General features: G+C 46.0%; 1 protein-coding gene across 1 annotated transcript in view; it reads left to right on the forward strand.

Moving 5' to 3' along the window:
- TRPC5 (transient receptor potential cation channel subfamily C member 5) overlaps positions 1 to 19,257 on the forward strand; it is a 245,212-nt gene that overhangs the window by 91,459 nt on the left and 134,496 nt on the right. The gene's annotated exons all lie outside the window — the stretch shown is intronic.

A 19,257-nucleotide genomic window follows, 5' to 3' on the forward strand; every position in this document is an offset into this window, starting at 1 on the left:
TAGTCGCCCATCTGGCTGGTTACCCAGCCACTCTGGACGATGTACAAAACAGAATAATACATTAGACATTAAGCATACCATAAGCATTAAAATTTTTAAAACATACAGTAAAAGTTTCAACCCATCCCAAAAGCCTGCCTGAAGAGCCAAGTCTTTAAAGTCCGGTGGAAGCTCATCATAGAGGGGGCATGTCGGAGATCATTTGGGAGCGAGTTCCATAGGGTGGGGGCCAATATTGAGAAAGCCCTCTCTCTGGTCCTCACCAGCCTAGCTGATTTAGCCGGTGGGATCGAGAGAAGGTCTTGAGAGGCTGATCTTGTCGAGCGGCATCCCTGACGGTGCTGGAGGCGCTCCTTCAGATAAACTGGGCCCAAACCATATAGGGTTTTAAAGGTCAAAACCAACACCTTGAATTGGGCCCGGTAAACAACTGGTAACCAATGTAACTCCTTCAAAATTGGAGTAATATGATATTGTCGGCGGCTACCTTTGATCATACGAGCCGCCGCATTCTGTACCAGTTGCAATTTCCGGACCGTTTTCAAGGGTAACCCCACGTAGAGCGCATTACAGTAGTCTAGGCGAGAGGTGACCAGGGCATGTACCACCGGTGGGAGCAAATGGTTGGGAAGGTAGGGGCGCAGCCTCCGTATCAGATGCAGTTGATACAGCGCTGCCCTGCTCACAGCTGAGACTTGAGCCTCCATGGACAGCTGGGAGTCAAGAATGACCCCCAGGCTGTGGACCTGGCCCTTTAGGGGCAATCGTACCCCATTGAACATCAGGTCCACATCCCCCAGCCTTCCCTTGTCTCCCACAAACAGTACCTCGGTTTTGTCAGGATTCAGCTTCAGCTTGTTCCTTCTCATCCAGTCACTCACCGAGTCCAGGCACTTGGACATGGTTTCTACAGCCAACCTCGGTGAAGATTTAAATGAGAGATAGAGCTGTGTGTCATTTGCATATTGATGACACTGCAGCCCAAATCTCCTGATGATTGCTCCCAGCGGCTTTACATAGATGTTGAATAGCATCAGGGAGAGGATAGAACCCTGTGGCACCCCACAAGTGAGAGGCCACGGATCTGAAACCTCCTCCTCCAGTGCTACTCTTTGGTACCTACCAGAGAGGAAGGACTGGAACCACTGTAATACAGTGCCTCCTATGCCCAGCCTCTTCAGGTGGTCCAAAAGGATACCGTGGTCAACGGTATCAAAAGCCGCTGAGAGATCAAGGAGGACAAGGAAGGTCCCTTCGTCCCTATCCCATGCCCTCCTCATATCATCTACCAAGGCGACCAAGGCTGTTTCAGTCCCATGCCCAGGCCTGAAACCCGATTGAAATGGATCTAGGTAATCCGCTTCCTTCAAGTGTGCTTGCAACTGTTTCGCCACCACCCGCTCAATCGTCTTTTACTAGTGGTCAGGCTATCCTGGCCCAGAAGTGTTCCCAGCTGTATTACCAGCCGCAGCTGGTAAAAGGTTGCAGTGTGGTGTTTGAGCACATTTAAGAAGGTACCCAGAATAACTCCAGAATATTTGCAGAGTGGTAAGAATTTAGAACCTTACACATGTGTGTCACTAAAATAGCAGAGAAACTATGCTTGTGGTCTGAATAATGAACAGGGTTGACATCTTTTGACCAAGTAGTGACAGTACATTTCTGAAATGCATGGATGAACAAAGCCAGCAGAGATGAGTTATCATGCTATAGTCTGTTGCCCTGGATACACCTGCTGCCTCTGTCTCCATGTAGGCTAGTCCCAAAGGTTTACCTCCTTTCTTGAACACTTGAATAAGCCTCCAAATTCAAGTTTAAACAACCCAGTTAATATGAGTGGACAGTGTCTGGTTTCTTCCCCAACTTTCAGAAGGCACTCTTTTCTTCATTCTTACATTGTCATCAACATCTGAGACAAAAACAGTTTATTCTTTATTTATAAAACCAGTTATATACCACCCTCTTGCAAAACATCAGGGCCATGTTGAACAACAACATAACTTCAAAAGCAATAGAGAAGAATCATAAAATGACTGACTACTCCAGAAAATCTTAGACAGCTGCATAACCCTGTTGGCATAAAAAAACCCTTCAAGAGATGCCTGAAAGTCAAATGTGAGTATGGCTGTTGAATTTCTGCTGGAAGATTGTTCCACAGCATGGGACAGGTAACACTAAATGTCCAACTTTAGGCTGAGGCCAGCTGGGCCTTTGTAACACGGGAGACAACTAACAATGCTCCTCCAGATGATCTTAGTAATCGGGCTGGGATATAAGGGCTCAGGCGATCCTTAAGGTACCCTTGTTGCAAGTTGTTCAGGGCTTTGTACATTAATAAAAGAACCTTGAACATGGCTTGATAGCATATGGGCAGCCAGTGCAGATTTTTCAGCAGAGGTGTCATATGCTATCAGCCGTCTGTCCCCATCATCAGTCTCAACATGGCGTTCTGCACCCATCGGAGCTTCCAGATCAGGCCCAAGGTCAGCCCCACATAGAGCACATTGCAGTAACCCAACCTCATAATTACCAATGAATGTACTAATGTAGCCAAATTATCCTGATCGAGATACAGCCGTAGCTGGTGTACTAGACACAGTGGGTAAAAGGCACATTCTTGCAAGGCATATTTCAACTGTATTTAATATTGCATACTATATTGTCACTTGGGCTGGAACAGCACTGGGGACCCCGTTGTCCTCCACATGTTGCCGAACCCTCATCAGCCGCAACCAGCATGGTCAATCAGTAGAGATTATATGAGTCTAGCAACAGCCAATAGCCAGGGACGATAGGAGTTGTAGTCCAGTGACGTCTAGAGGCCACAGGTTCCCCATCACTGAGTTAAAATCTTGAGTAGTTCCTGTGGAGGAGGAGGAGGAGGAGGAGAGAAATTGCTTGGGGATTAGAATTATGGTGGAGAAAAACACCACTTCAGTTTCTGACCTCCCCCAAGGGTAATTCACACAACTATATTGGCACACTGAATGGAGTTATATGAAGTTCAGTACGTGAAAGAACATACTGTTTGCAGACATGATCCATATTTACTATGTTGTTACAGCCCACTTTGAGCAGCACTTGGGAGGGGGAGAATGCAGTGATTGCAGGATGAGTTGCAAGCAGTCACTTCACACAGATCCAGTCAATTTTTATTCTCAGCACACCTGTTTGGATTAGCATCTTGGCTCTGAGTCCTTTGCCTGTTGCCTAGGATCTACTGTATCTAGGGTCTCTCTGTATCCCAACTACAGTAGAAGACATTACTAAAGGGAGGACAGAACACAGATTTGCATAAAATGTACATATGTAAGTGAACGTGTATAGATGCAGATTTAGAAAAAGATAATGAAATTTAACTAGAAATGCAATACATCTCACTTTAGTGGGAAAAGACTGTGGCCAGGTGATTTGTATGCCTGCTGAATCCAATGTCTAGGTACTAAGCATGGGTGAGCACCTTCAAGGCTCCTTCCGCTCACCCTTCTTATGGTACTGAATCTTTAAACTAGGTCACATCATACATTTAGAACAGATTTAAAGCACACGGCTCCCTCAGTAAATCTTGGGAACTGCAGTTGTCCCCTCACAGAGCTACAATTCTGGCACTCACTACTCCTTGATGCTGTAATGAATGGAGCAACCTTGCTTATGGAAAGCTAGCTAGAATCCCATTAGACCCATGGGCTTGTTTCAGATGTGATGCCAAGCCATGGTTTGACTATATGCAAATGAACCTCCAAGGAACTGTGAGCTCATACATTTCCTTGCAAGCCACAGTTTACCATTTTGTTTTATCTTGCAAATCAGGACTGGACACCAAGGTTTGATCCTGCCATCATCCAATCCCAGTCAGCATAGCTAAATCTGAATCAAGCCACTGTCTTGGTTTAGGTGTCTTCAGGTTTGTGTCATTAGGCTGTTAGCCAGCACAAAATGGCACAAGTGTGAGGCTGAAGCCTGGTTGGTGTCTCACAAGAAGTGATAGTGTGATCACACCCTATGCTTGCTATGATATCATTTTGAACCCCCCTGGGCTCAGTCGTGTGATGTGTCAAACTACTTTCAGAGAACAAAAATGAGTGTAATAATAAGGAACAGTTTTGCGTGCAGATGGCAATAAATTGTTTTTGAATGCTGAGCCGCTAACATTTCTAAAAAAGGCATGTCCCTTTTTTTGCATGATATCTGATTGTGGAGCTCCCTGAAGGTTCCTGCTCAGCAGCTTGTGTCAGGAGATAAGGCAAAAAGAAAAGACAAGAAAAACCTTATTCAGGTCATTCATTGAAAATAACCTTGGGAGAATTGTGCAGTTCTTAGAGTAAGATAATGCATTCCTCTGTCTCTGTAAAAAAAAAACCCACACACACACTCTAAAATGGAAAAGAAGCTGCCCTGAACATTAGCTAAGATCTATTCTGTTAAGGACTGGGCATAAACAATTTACAAACTCCACTTTTTCAGATGTTACATCGTCAGCAAAGGATCCTTCTTCCTAATTGTGGTTTATAACTGGAGGAGTCATTCACTGATAATTGCAATTCAAGACACAATGTAACCCCCCCCCAAAAAACCCTTCACACAGTGAATAGTTAAAACTAGGGAATTTGCTCTTATAAGAGGGAGCAATGGCCCCCAGCTGCTTTAAAAGAGGATTAGATGCATTCATGGAGTATCAATCAATTTATGGCTACCATCTACAATGGCTATACTCTGCCTCCACAGTTTGGAGGCAGTATGCTTCTGAATACCAGCTGCTAGGAATCACAAGCAGGGAGAGTGCTGTTGCACTCAGGTTCTGCTTGTGGGCTTCCCACAGAAGCATCTGGTTGGCCACAGTGGAAATATGATGCTGGACTAGATGGACCATTCTCCTGATCCAGCAGAACTTTTCTTATGCTAAGTCTTTTACTTCCTGAGCTATATGTTGTCTTTCCATGATTGACATGACCCCAATCGTCACACCTTACTGTGCACAGTGGAGGTCTCTGATGAAGGCAGGCTACTTTCTTGGGAGGACTATCAATACCTTATTTGGTGTCCTCCTGCCTGGAGAACACGGCCTTGCCACCATCCTTGGACTCAGCAAGTGTGCAGTACTTCCATCTTGCCAGCCTTGCAGGTCAAAGGTTGCAAAAGCTGACAAGGGCTCTTTAACGACTCAGCCAGCTTTTCCAGGGAGGCAGAGCCAACTACATGACAGGTCTTGTCAGACTACATCAGGTTTCAGCTAGGTTTAGCTCCCTGCTGAGACAACATCGGCCTATAGCAGCCTTTCCCAACCAGTGTGCCTCCAGATGTTGTTGGACTGCAACTCCCATCCTTCCTGACCATTGGCAATGCTGGCTGAGGCTGATGGGAGTTGTGGTCCAACAACATCTGGAGGCACACTGGTTGGGAAAGGCTGGTCTATAGCTACCTTCGTAGAAGAGAATTTCAGCCAGCAGGGCTCGTTTGGAGCTGTCCAAGGTACTGTTTTTGTTTGCCTTCTGCATGAGCAAGTGTTTGGGCAGACTTTCCTGGCCTGGCTGGCTTTGGCCTGCTGTAACTTTGCTTTGCCTACTGTGGTTGAACTTCAGCTGCTTGTTCTGACCTTTCCTACCTTGACCACTTACCTGCTTTGACTTGACATCACCAGATGCTGCATGCTTCCCCCAAAAGCTTTGACTTACAGCACATGGAGATGACAAAAAAGAGGACAAATCCACCTGTCACCTGAGTGACAGAGGACTGTACATTCATCATCTTATTTTTTTTTAAAAAAAATTGACTTTCCAATCTCCTGAACTAACAGGGAGGAAGCAACAAAAGGGGAATAAGTTCTACTGATCTCTGAGATGGATGTTGCAATAAAGGAGTGACATGACTTTTCTGACCAAGCAGGGGCTCCATTTTGAGTGCACCTCTCTGCCACTCAGCCCCCAAATATGCTGGATCATATACAGTTGAAGTATAACTGGCTTTGTCCTACACATGGAACAGCTGCAGTTTTAAACATTTGATGGTACAGTCCTCTGCATCTCTACCCAAAAGTAAGCCCACTGCGTTTATGGGGATGTATGTATACATGTGTGTGTATAGCACTGCAGCCTGTGGCTACAATTTTGTACCCATCTACCACAGAGCACGCTCTATTGAACTCGGTTGGACTTACTTTTGTCTTGCATACAAAAGGTCCCAGGTTCAATTCCTGGCATCTCCAAGTAGGGCTGAGAGAGACTCACGTCTAGCACCCTGGAGAACTGCTGTAGACAGTGCTGAGGGAGATGGACCAATGGTCTGGCTCAGTATGAGGTAGCTGCCTATGATCCTAGACACTTATAGGATTATGCTGTAATTTTTTTCTGTGCTGAAAAAAGGCTTATCTTTTCCCCAGGCATTTGATAGACTAACATGATGTTGTTCGTATTAGAGTGCTGCCAAAGCTTTCTGTGGCTGGCTGGGGGGGTGGGGGTAGTTTTATTATTTTGTTTTATGGTCTTATATATTTATTTTGGTTTTTAACAATGTTATAAGTCACTTGGAGACCTTCAGGTAACAAGTGACTAATAAATCTATTTAATAACAGTAATAATAGTTTATCCTATTTAAAAGCCAAGCACATGCTCGGAAAGTGCACTACTTTGTCACCATGTAACCCTCAACCCTCAAGTCTCGGTCTTTGGATTCTGCTGAACCACACTCCCACCACCTCTGAAAGAAAAAAAAACTGAAATAGCACATCTGCTGACAAGGCTCCCCTCTCCCCCTCCCCAATTCATAGAAAGCAGATTACTAAGTAGAAGAGAGCAGGAGATATGAGAAAGGATGTCTAGACATAATTGTTTGGCTTTTTCATGTGGCCTGTAGCAAGCCTAGTTCATCTCACTCAAGAGCAGAGGGTGGAAAAAGCAGGACACAGCAGGATGGAAAACATCCTCGAATCTTGATTCATTGCATTCTGCGCTCCTCCTGATTAACATCACATGGAAAACAGTGTTAGGGTGAGTGCAGAACTGCCCCACCAGTCTCCACCTGCTGACAGTCAGCATCCAACTGCCTGCCTTCTTACTTACAGCTAGTCGAGGGGCGGCTCTGGCTGTCATTGGCTGTGGCTTCATCTACTACTGGTCTTCCCACTCTGCCAGTTGTAATGGGAACCGGCCATTCCTATGGAAAGAGAGCAGGGCTGCACACTCATGCTCCACCTCTTCTGGTGAGTCCCCTGCTGGCCCCACCCCATGCTGTCCATGCACTGGCAGAAGGTCTGAAGGGGGCAAGCCTACCAAACTGTGTGGGCTGTTTCCGTCAGCTGGAACTAGAGACGAGCAAATCTCTCAATTTTGGTTTCTGTATTCCCCCCCTCCCCCCAATCTTCACTTTGTCCCGTTTCAACATCAGGTGCATATTTTAAAAAGTCTGCATGAAAATTCATGCACATTTCTCTTGATCTACACATTTTTATACACAATTTCCCCCTGGTATGCACATTTGCAAACCTTTTTCCCTAATATATTTTTGTACGTTATTTTCACTAATCGATAAATTTGAGCATACTCTCCCCCGTATATGTTTTTTTTCCCTTTTCATGCATTTGGGAGTTGGAGAACTGCGTCACAAAACTCAGAGAAATACAAATTTCAAAGGACAGCTGCATTTTGGTCCACATATTGCTTTGGGAAGGTAGGTTCATACTACAGTACAAAGCAAATGAATTTCTCCCCTGCTCCTAGCAGAAACTTGCCTGCTCAAAGTTCCAAGTCATGGGGACATCCTATGTGTGTTCAGCAGCCTGCACTTCAGAGTTTATCTCAGTGCATAGACAGGATAGGGCCTGGAGTGACCATGGAACATTAAAGACAGGGCTAAAGGTATCCCCTCTCCCCCCTTTCAACAAGCATTGCTGCTTCAAACAAATATTGCTGCTTATATCTGCAACCTCCGTTTGTTACTACTCTTTTACAGTGTATGGACATGATGCCTGATACAGACATAACAAGCTTGGTGTCATGAATCTTTCTCCTCTCTCCTGCCTTGATGGAGTCTTTGCCAACCTGGTGCCCTTCAGATCTTTTGGTCTGTCATGATGGCTGTGACTCCAGGGAGTTGTGGTCCAAAACATCTAGAGGGTACGAGGTTGGGAAAGGCTCACTTAATGGGTTGATTAAATCACAGCTTCCTATGGAGTCTGAATTTTAGCCTCAGCTTATGTTCTGATTATATCCTGGTTTGCAAACCATTGTCAAGCTTTGTTTTGCAATCCTGGTCTGTAATCAGAGCTCATACCAGTTTCCTTGCTTGTCAAAGGGAGATTGTTACATCTGAACCAGGCCACAGTGAATAAGCACAGTGGTTTTCAAACTTCCATTCTTCATGGAGTGTTGTCATTTGCCTTTCTATAGTGCTTTAGAGTGTTGAAAGCACTTCACAGATGTTATCTTGTTGTAACCCTTTACAACAACCTTGTAAAGTAGGTCAATATTATTATTCCTATATTACAAGTAGTCAGACTGAGTCTGGGTGAATGAGAATGTATTGAGGGCTTGTGGACAGGGCAAGGTTTGGCCTATGAACCTCCTGGCCCACAGTTCATACTCTGAAGCCACTATCTTCAAAGCTGTCACTAGCAAGGGAGTGTCAGAACATTTCCCCCAGAGCCTTCTATTTGATGGTGTTCTACATATTATGTGGGGGGGGAGGGAACCCAGAGTATGCTGGGATTCTATGGGGGAAGCCATGTGCTTTACATGAGCTTTAAATGTATGGTATGGATGTGACCCAGATAAGCATCCCATTAATGGAGTAACTAGATGAAATCTGCATTTCTGTGTGCATCCAATTTTCACCCCATGGATCCTAAAACCAGAACACATTGAGCAGGGGGTTAGACTCTACTATTCTATGATTCTAACCCAATGAAACAAAGGTTTCAGTTCATACTTCCCTGATATCAAACACTTTTGACAAGGTTTCCCAGGAATTATACTCGACAGTCACAAGGCAAATGTGTGCGGCATTCACCTGAAACGAGTCATGCTCTGAGAGAGTAGGGCTGCTTGGTTGGAGAGGTCAGGTGATGTTCCAGCCTCTGTGAATATTTGGCAGTGCCAGCAGCAACCGGAATTCAGCAGGTTGCAAAATGGAATAGCTTGGAAAGGTTGCTGTGTGCTCACGTTTCAGCATTCTGAGCACCAGATGTCGATAATAAGGCCCCAACAGGAGCATGCATTAGCCTCAGCATTAGCCGCGAGGTACACTGATAGCTTAATAGCACACTACTGTGGTGCTGGCAGCTTTTAGACTGTTTACATCTTGTTTTCTTTCAAGTGTCTCTCTGCCCCCCCCCAACTCTTTTAAAGTGGATGTGTTGAGGCAACAGTTCCTTCTTCTGAATAACAGCTTGATCTTAACACTGAGAGAAAAATAAGAGTGTAAAGGGCTATACCAGACTTTTTGATTTCCACATCTACTGTGAAACTTCCAGTATTTTTTAACACTAGAACTTGTGGACATCCAATGAAGCTGAATATGGGAAGATTCAGGACAGACAGAAGAAAGGATTTCTTCATTAAGCATATAGTTAAACTATGGAATTTACTCCCCCAAGAGGCAGTGACGATGGCCACCAATTTGGATGGCTTGTTAAAAGTATCAGACATTCATGGAGGATAAGGCTACCAGTGGCTACTAACCCTTATGGCTATGTTCTGTGTCCAGTGTCGGAGGCAGTATGCTTCTGAATACTAATTGCTGGAATTGGCAGGAGGGGAGAGTGCTCTTTGCACTTGGGTCCTTCTTGCAAACTTCCCATGGGCATCTGGTTGGCCACTGTCAGAACAGGATGCTGGATGAGATAAGCTATTGGCCTGATCCATCAGGCTCTTCTTATGTTCTTAGCTTTATCGCTCATCTTTTTCACTACATGTGAGTTTACACAGTAGGTGTGAGCCATCTTTTTGTGGTTGGCTAGTTTGGTCTAGAACAGGGGAGGGACGTCAGGCCCAGGGACTGAAGGTGACCCTCCAGGACTCTGCCCTGGCCACACCCAATACTGACCCCACTCTGTGTGCTCCTCAAGTGCTTTTGCCTGGCTGGAATATGCCCTTCTGCTTGCCTGCATGGGATGGAGAGATGTGTGTGAAGAAACTAGTGCTGTGCACCAGATACAGTCAAGGCCTGAACCGAATCAGGCTGATTCTGGAGGATATGGGAGTTAGTTGAGTTGGGTTGAGACAGCCCCAGATCGCTGCAGGTCGGGTGGTCCAGAGTGATCTGGGGCTGTCAGAGGGTGGGGCATCAGGCAAGAAGAAAAGGCAGGCATCAGGTAGGAGATGGATGCCTTCAGGTGTGGTCTTTCCTGCCCAATCTCTCCTTTCTGTCCAGCCTCTCCTTTTGCCTGCCTCGCTCTCTGCCCCCTGAGGCAGCATCACGCAGGATGGAATTCTCCACTTACCAACTAGTAAGCAGAGGAGTTGATCCTGAGTGGTGCAGGTTGCTGCTCCTTCACGAGGGACATCCCTGCAGGTATGAGCCCCATGAAGGAGCAGCACCGCACAGGATGGAATCTTCTGATTACCAGATGGCAAGCAGAGAGTTCTGTCTTGCACAGTGAAGCCCCTTGCAAAGGCACAACATTGCACAAGATCAAACCCACCTGCTCTCGGTCTAAAGGGGGAAGGAGACACAGCATCTTCTCATTCCATCTTCCCTTGACCATATGTTTTATGGGGTTTTAAAAACCCTAATTAAACATTAGCCCTACACCTGAATTGATCAGGGGCCGGATGTGAGCCAGGTGGTCCTTGAGTTCCTACAGGGTGGGTCAGCCCAATCTGGGGTCCCTAGATAGGAGCCACAAGGTGGATCAAGGGTTTGTGTACACCCCTAGTAGAAACATCTGGCATGTGTGTGGCCTGAATATCAGAGCATTGCATGAAGCTAAGAGTTACATCTGTTGTCCCAATCACTTTTTGCCTCTGGCTCCAACCACCACTGATATTTGGCCCCTGGAAGGCTGATCATGAGGGACTGTGGCCCTTGGGCTACAACCTCCACTGTTGGAGGCAGTATGCCCCTGAGAATCACAAGTGAGGAGAGTGCTGTTGCACTCCAGTCCTGCTTGAGGGCTTCCCATGAAGGCATCTGGTTAGCCACTGTGAGAACAGGATGCGGACTAGATGGGTCACTGGCCTGATCCAGCAGAGATTTTCTTATGTTCCCCACCCCTGGTTTAAGAGAAGGACTCTGGGGATTCTGTTGCTGTTGTGCTTAGGACACTTTAAGAATGATGTAGACAAACTGAAATAGGTCCAGAGGAGGACCTGAAGATAGTCGTCATTATTGAAAACAAGTCCTATGACAGTGGTTTCCAACTTTTGCTCCCCATGGACCACTTGAAAATTGCTGAGGGTCTTAGTGGACCACTTTAATGATTTTTCTATCTATTGTAGCAATTTTAATTCCATAGAATTCAAATTGTAATAGACTAAAATACAATATAAGAAACAAAATAAAAATACAATTAAAATTGATATGAATATTCAGTGCGATGGATGAGCCATCTCCCATTTTCAACCACAAATCTACAGACACATCATAGACCACCTGAACGAAGCTCATGGGGCACTGGTAGTCCATAGACCACCGTTTGGGAACCCCTATCCTATAAGGAAAATGTTGAAAGGACTGGATATGCTTAGCCTGGAAAAGACAATAGAACACTTCAAATTTGTGATGGGCTGTCATGTCAAAGAAGGCAAAGACTTTGGCCACATCCACACTGAAGCTCTCTCATATCACGTTAACAGTCATGGCTTCCCTCAAAGAATCCTGGGAACTGTAGTTAAGGGTGCTGAGAGTAGCAAACTACAGTTCCCAAGATTCTTTGGGGGAAGCATTGACTGTTAAAATGGTATGAGAGTGCTTTAAATGTCTGGTGTGGGTGTGAGGTTGTTCTCTGCTGCCCCAGGGAGCAGAACCAGATCAAATTGGCTTCAATTACAGGAGGGTGTACTTTGGGTTGAACATTAGGGGAAAGGTCTTGATGATAAGACCAGTTTGACAGTGGATCCAATGGCCTAAAGCAGGGCTGGGTTGGACTATAACTCCTATCATTCTTGACAATTGGCCATGCTGGCTGGGGCTGATGGAATCCAACAATATCTGGGGGGGGGCCTTCCAGGTTCCCCATCCCTAACCTAGAGGATTGCTGGACTCTCCCTTAGTGGAGGCCTTCATGCAGAGATAACCATGGATAACCATCTGTCGGGGATGCTGTCTGTCAGCCTTTCCCAACTTTTGGGTCCCCGGATGTTGCTAGACTTCACCTCCCATCAGCCCAGCCAGCATGGCCAAGGGTCAGGAATGATGGGAATTGTAGTCTAGCAACTTCTAGGGACCCAAAGGTTGGGAAAGGCTGCTCTGCCTCTAGATTTCCTGCATTGGACAGAGGATTGGACCAGATGGCCTCTATGTACACATCAACTCTATGATTCTACAAGGATACAGTAGCCTTTTTGGACACAAGAAATTGGCAAAATATCCACATTGTGCCCCCTAGTGACAGATCATAGCATTACGGATGCTTTTCAAACTCCACTAGATTTCACTCTCCACTCATCCTCTTTGGGGCATTTAGAAGACCTCTTCACCACAGTGTCACAAGAATAATAATCCAACTACAGCAATATCACAAGGATAATCAGTCATTATCGAACACCAACAACAACATCCCATGGGGGAAAATGGATGCATAAAATGGACTGCAATAGGAGATATAGCCACTTGCCTCCACCACCCCATCAGCTTCTATCCGGAGTGGTATTTTGAACTCAGAACTTCATACATCTTTATTCTACATCACGCTGCCTGTGAATTTTGAGCTGCCTAGTAATGAAATGTCTCTTAATTACATCAGCCACTCTAGGCACTTACTGCTGCTTCTGTCAAATCAGCTTAATATTGACTGAGGTGTTGAGTGAATATTCTGAAGTAATCCATTCAGGTTTTGTGGTGGCTCGGTGTTGAGATGGCAGGAGGCCCAGGCAATTGTTGGAAGGTGTCAGAAACTCAAGGGAACCTCTTTGGAGGCACAGAAAACTGGTGAAACATTAACGAAGCTGGCAGAAGGGATAAGTGACTAACAGATAAGTCTTCTGGGAAGACTTCAGCATTGAGATTCTGCAGTTTCTCGGCCTGTGTGAAGGATCTGCTAGTCTGCAGCATGCTAAGCACATTGGCCCATTTCGTTCAGGATCTGTTTTAACCCACATGGTGGTTTTTGGAATGCAGAAATGGCTAGCTCCTAAAGGCTGCTGCCATGACTTCTCCTCCTCAAGTAACGTTCCTCCCTTTTGGCCAAAGTGTATGAAATATTCAGGTACAGGAGCCACTCTGGAGTGGACTAAGCCTGACAAATGGCAAATGAATAGGTCCAGGTGCCTTTTGTTGGGGAAGTAAAAAGAAGTAAAATAATTAAATCCCTTATGAGAGGGCTTTTTTGGTATTTTTCTTATCTTAAAATAATTAAGAGGTGGCTAAGTGCTGTGTATTCTCCCTTGTACCTTTGTTTAAAAAAATTGCAGCTTCACACCACCCTTTGTTTTGTGTCCTCTCATAGGCTTAACGATGTGAGGCCGTCTAGAACACTGCACGATTTGAAGAAAAAACCCATAAATGAAGCTTTTAACCTTTTTAGCCCTCCTCCCCACTTCCATCAACTCCAGAGCTCATGAGTGCTCTGCAGCCGATGTTTTCAACAGCCTCACTTCTTACAAAGCCCATGGATCTAGGGAAATATGCTATGTTATTCACCGTGCTGTCCACTGTGGTGAAATTATGTAACTTACGTAATTTAATTATGTCAATTACATAAATAATGTAGGCATTACCTTATTCCATCCAATTCATTTCAGTGCAAAGGAAACACAATGTAAAGGGGTGATGTAGTCATTATATTATCATTTGTGGACTGAAAGCAACAACAATAGCAAATATTGATCGCATTCACTGGTATGATTTCCCATTCCGGAGATGGGATAAACATGGGCAATTTCACCTCCCATCTCTGTTTTGTTGGAATTCTCTGACATCCCTAGCAGAAACCTCCCCACACCCGCAGGTTTGTTGGTTGCCCTATCAGTCAGCTCTCAGACCTCCGGATGCTGCTCCTAAATGCCAGATCACTGCATAATAAGATCTCCCTCATTCATGATTTAATTGTGGATGAGGCAGCCGATCTGGCATGTATAACCGAGACCTGGGTGGGTGAGTCAGTCTCTCCCAGCTATGTCTGCCAGGGTACCTGGTTCAGCATCAGGGTAGACCTGAGAGTTGGGGAGGGTGGGTTGCTATGGTCTATAGGAGATCCATCTCCCTTTGCAAGCACCCTGTCCATGTGACTACTCATCTGGAGAGTTTGCACCTTGTGTTTGGTCAGGGGGACAGACTGGGGATTCTGTTGGTGTACCACCCACCCCACTGCCCAACAGACTCCCTAGATGAGCTAATGGAGGTGGTCTTGGGTGTACTGTTGAGATCCCCTAGACTGTTGGTTTTGGGGAATGTCAACATCTATGCCGAAGCCACCTTATCCAGGGTGGCTCAGGATTTCATGGCTTCCATGACAACCATGGGACTGTCCCAATATGCCATTGGCCCAACACATGTAGCAGGGCATATTCTAGACTTGGTTTTTGCAACTGGATGTGGTGATCTGAATGTGGGGGGGCTTACATTAGTCCCTCTGTCATAGACAGATCACTGCTTGCTGAACTGTAGACTTACATCGGCTTTTCCCCTCTGCAAGGGTGGGGGACCTATTAAGTTGGTCCGCCCCCAAGAGACTAATGGATCTGGATGGTTTCCAAAGGGCTCTGGGGAGTTTTCCAGCTGATAGGGCTGGCGCTCCTGTCGAAATCCTGGTTGAACTGTGGAATACAGAAATGACCCGGGCGGTTGACATGATTGCTCCTGAGCGCCCTCTCCTGTGTAGAACTCATACGGCTCCATGGTATACCCCAGAGCTGAGAATGATGAAACAATATAGGAGACGGCTTGAGTGCAGATGGAGGCGAACTCCTAGTGGATGCAATTATACACTGGTAAGTGCCTGTGGTAAGCTGTATTTAGGGGCAGTGAGGGCAGCAAAAAAACAATATTTTGTTGCCACTATCAAATCATGAATCTGCCACCCAGTGGAGCTCTTCAGAATTATCCGGGGGCTGTTACACGCTGGCCCCAAGAACATGGTTGAACCATCTGTGGCCTGCTGTAATGAATTTGCTAGGCACTTCCAAGATAAAATCTTTAGCATCCACCAGGACTTAGACTCCAGTGTTATAGCAGGTGAATCAAGCGAGGTATCCAGAGCACAGCCTTGTCCCAATTTCTTGGATGAGTTTCAGCTGGTACAGCTTGAGGACGTTGACAAGGTGCTTGGACAGGTTCGTGCAACCACTTCTGTGCTGGATCCTTGCCCTTCTTGGCTAATAAAAGTTAGCAGGGATGGAACAGCCAGCTGGGCCAGGGAAGTGATTAATGCCTCTCTGCGATAGGGGGTGGTCCCTGGCTGCCTGAAAGAGGTGGTAGTGAGACATCTCCTGAAGAGACCCTCCCTGGACCCAGAAAATCTGAATAACTATAAGCTGGTAGCAAATGTTCCATTCTTGGGCAAGGTCCTTGAACAAGTGGTAACAGGTCAGCTCCAGACACCCTTGGATGAGACCAGTTATCTGGATCCATTTCAGTCAGGTTTCAGGCCTGGTTTTGGCACGGAAACAGCCTTGGTCGCCCTGTATGATGACCTTTGTCAGGAGAGAGATAGGGGGAATGTGACTCTGTTGATTCTCCTTGATCTCTCAGCTCCAGAAGGTGGTGCTTGGGGAACATTGCTCGGCACCCTGGACTCTCCAGTATGGGGTTCCGCAGGGGTCAGTTCTGTCCCCCATGCTGTTCAACATCTACATGAAACCGTTGGGTGCAGTCATCCAGAGCTTTGGAGTGCGTTGCCATCAGTATGCTGATGATACACAGTTCTATTTCTCCTTTTCATCTTCTTCAGGTGAGGCTGTCAATGTGCTGAACCAGTGCCTGGCTGTGACAATGGACTGGATGAGGGCTGATAAACTGAGGCTCAATCCAGACAAGACTGAGATGCTGCTAGTGGGTGGTTCTTCTGACCGGATGGTGGATGTTCAACCTGTCCTGGATGGGGTTGCACTCCCCCTGAAGGAGCAGGTTTGTAGCTTGAGGGTTCTCCTAGAAACATCTCTGTCACTCGAGGCTCAGGTAGCCTCGGTGGCACGGAGTGCCTTCTACCAACTTCGGTTGGTGGCCCAGCTACACCCCTATCTGGACAGGGATAACCTGGCTTCAGTTGTCCTTGCTCTGGTAACCTCCATGTTAGATTACTGCAATGCACTGTATGTGGGGCTGCCTTTGAAGACGGTTTGGAAACTGCAGCTTGTGCAAAATACAGCGGCCAGATTGGTAACAGGGACCAGACAGTTTGAACATTTAAAACCAATTCTGGCCCGCTTGCATTGGCTGCCTGTATGTTTCCGAGCTCGATTCAAGGTGCTGGTTTTAACCTATAAAGCTTGGGACCACAATACCTGTTGGCACGCCTCTCCCGACATGAACCCACCCGTACACTACGCTCAACATCCAAGGCCCTCCTCCGGGTGCCTACTCGGAGGGAAGCTGGGAGTGTGGCAACAAGGGAGAGGGCCTTCTCAGTGGTGGCCCCCAAATTATGGAATGATCTCCCTGGTGAGGTGCACCTGGCGCCAACACTGTTATCTTTTCGGCACCAGGTCAAGACTTTCCTCTTCTCCTAGGCATTTTAGCATGTGTTTTTAAGTTGCTTTTTAAAAGTGTGTTTTTAAATTTGTATATTTGTTTTTAATGTTTTTAACTGTTGTAAACTGCCCAGAGAGCTTCTGCTATGGGGTGGTATACAAATGCAATAATAAATAAATAAATAAATCTGACTTGTGGGTGAGTACTGATATTGTGTCTTGACTCCAGGGAGGAGAGACTCCCAGATTGAAGCATGGGTATCTGGAAAGGCTGCAGAATGCAGACCACCGGAGAGATGGTTTGTAGAATGAAAGAATAGACATTTTCAAGCACCCCTTGGCCACCTCAGTAGCAAGCTAAGCAGGACAAAAACCCTGCACCTCACGCATGAGAATTTCACCAAACATGCATTAGGAAATTGCTTGCAAACATCTGTCCACTAGGGGAAATTGCATACAAATATGTATATAAGGAAAATATGCACTAAAATGTTGACACATTTTCATGAGGACTTAAGAGTGGAAAAATGAGAATTGGAAAGAATTGTCCACTCCTAGCTATTGCCAGCGTCATTGTTGGGGGAATGAAAGATGGTGGCTCCAACAGGATAGCGAGGGCTGCCATCTTTTCCCCAGACAATGACTCTGGATTCAATGAGTAGAATTCATCACTAGTAGATCCACTGAAGTTAATAGACATGACTAACAGAGAAATCCAAGTTTTGGGCGGCTGGCAGAAGCCAAACTGGCAGAAAAGGCCACCACATCTACCTGCTGGTCAGGAGCCACTGGGAGGGGAGGAAGCTGGCTGTGCTGGGAGGGTGTAGTGGAAGGAAACACATGTTTCCTTCTAGCACCCTTTTCCCCAGCAAAGCATCTGCTGGGACCGGAGGGGAGGGGACTGCATGATGGAGCAGAATGAGAACTGGACGTTGCATAAGTCCTCCCTCTCCAACACGTCCTCAGAACACCTCTTTTGGGGGCCTTGAGCCAGCTTCCACTGGCTTCCCTACTCTGGGCTAGGCTACTTTGGTGCATCCCTGGCTGAGCCAGGCTGGGTCAGCTACTCGGTGGCTGTGCTGGGAGGGGGGCTTCTGGTTGAGCCAGGAACCAGTCGGCTCAGCCAGGGATCCATGGTATCCACCCCTCCTCAGCTTGGCATATATACCACTTGGATCACACCCTAACTTAGGTGCATTAATTTTAGTGAGTCTACTCTGAGTAGGACTTGCAAAGCAATGCTATGTCATCACATAGCATGTTCCAAAGAACACATTGTATATGTGTAGGGGTGTGTGTGTGGGGGGATGGCAGCCAACCGATGGTTGCAGTACTTGAGTTAAGGAAATAAGGCCTTTTCACAAAAAAAGATGTATGCCACTTCCACTTTTATGGCAAGCCCTCTGTGCTCCCAAATATTTAGAATGTCTCTCCTCCACCCTGTGAACCCCCCCCCAAAAAACCCACCCCCACCCCACGTTTTCAGCCTGATAATGTGGTGGGTCATCAAGCTTGATCCAATCAGAATAGTGGTTTGCAATGAAACAAAGGTCAACTGTTTGGGGGATAAACTATGGCATGACTTTCCATTGAAATGAGCAGTATAGTCATTTTTAGGGTATTGTGGGTGTGATTGTGGTACGTGCAGTATGTGCAACCTTAATATTGATTTCTAAAGCTGCAGTCCTTTCTTAATAGAACCAAAGATCAGCACCTTATTTTCTATCCTGCTGAGGTGAACAAATGCTGGCATGATTTCATTTTGTGAGAATATTCTCCACCTCAGCAGAGTAGAAAGTAAGGTGTTGTGCTTCCATTCAGTTCTGTTCTCTCTGTTAGAAAGAATTCTGGCACAAGGAAAATGTACAAATATGACTAATTGCATCGCCAATTTTGTTTATGCTATTACAAAAATTAGGTCTAACCTACAGTCTGTTTTTTTTTAAATTGTTTTCATTTTGGTTCTATGGGACAGGCTATTCAATTAATACATGAATTAGCTGGTAATTCTAAATTTATTAGATGGCTAATAACTATTTCTGGCTGGGTGTCACACGGGAAAATATTGAAATATTACAAAATCACCCACAAAAATACCAGGAAGACCCTATGGGCTGGATCCAACATTCTCTGTCTGCTAGTGCAAGACAGACTTTTCTTACACTAGTGGATGAATGAGGTTTAATGTTGCACAACAGATGAATCCAGTGGAACTGTGGTGCAGCTAGCAGAAGTTTATGTGTTCTGTTGCGCAACAATGTCCCGCTGGTGCAAAACATTTTGCCAGCGAGACAGGTATACTGCTAGGTGACTTGAACGCAATGCTACCTTAGATACAAGCCCATATGTCTTCTATATCCTTTCGATGTCCTTTGTATATGCTCCTGGTTTGCCATGTTTGCCACGAAGGGCCATAGCCTTAGCTCAGTGGGAGAGCATCCACCTTGCATGCAGAAGGTCCCAGGTTCAATCCCTGGCA

This window comes from Rhineura floridana, chromosome 16, assembly GCF_030035675.1.
Source record: "Rhineura floridana isolate rRhiFlo1 chromosome 16, rRhiFlo1.hap2, whole genome shotgun sequence".
In the NCBI taxonomy this organism is placed as follows: Eukaryota; Metazoa; Chordata; class Lepidosauria; order Squamata; family Rhineuridae; genus Rhineura; species Rhineura floridana.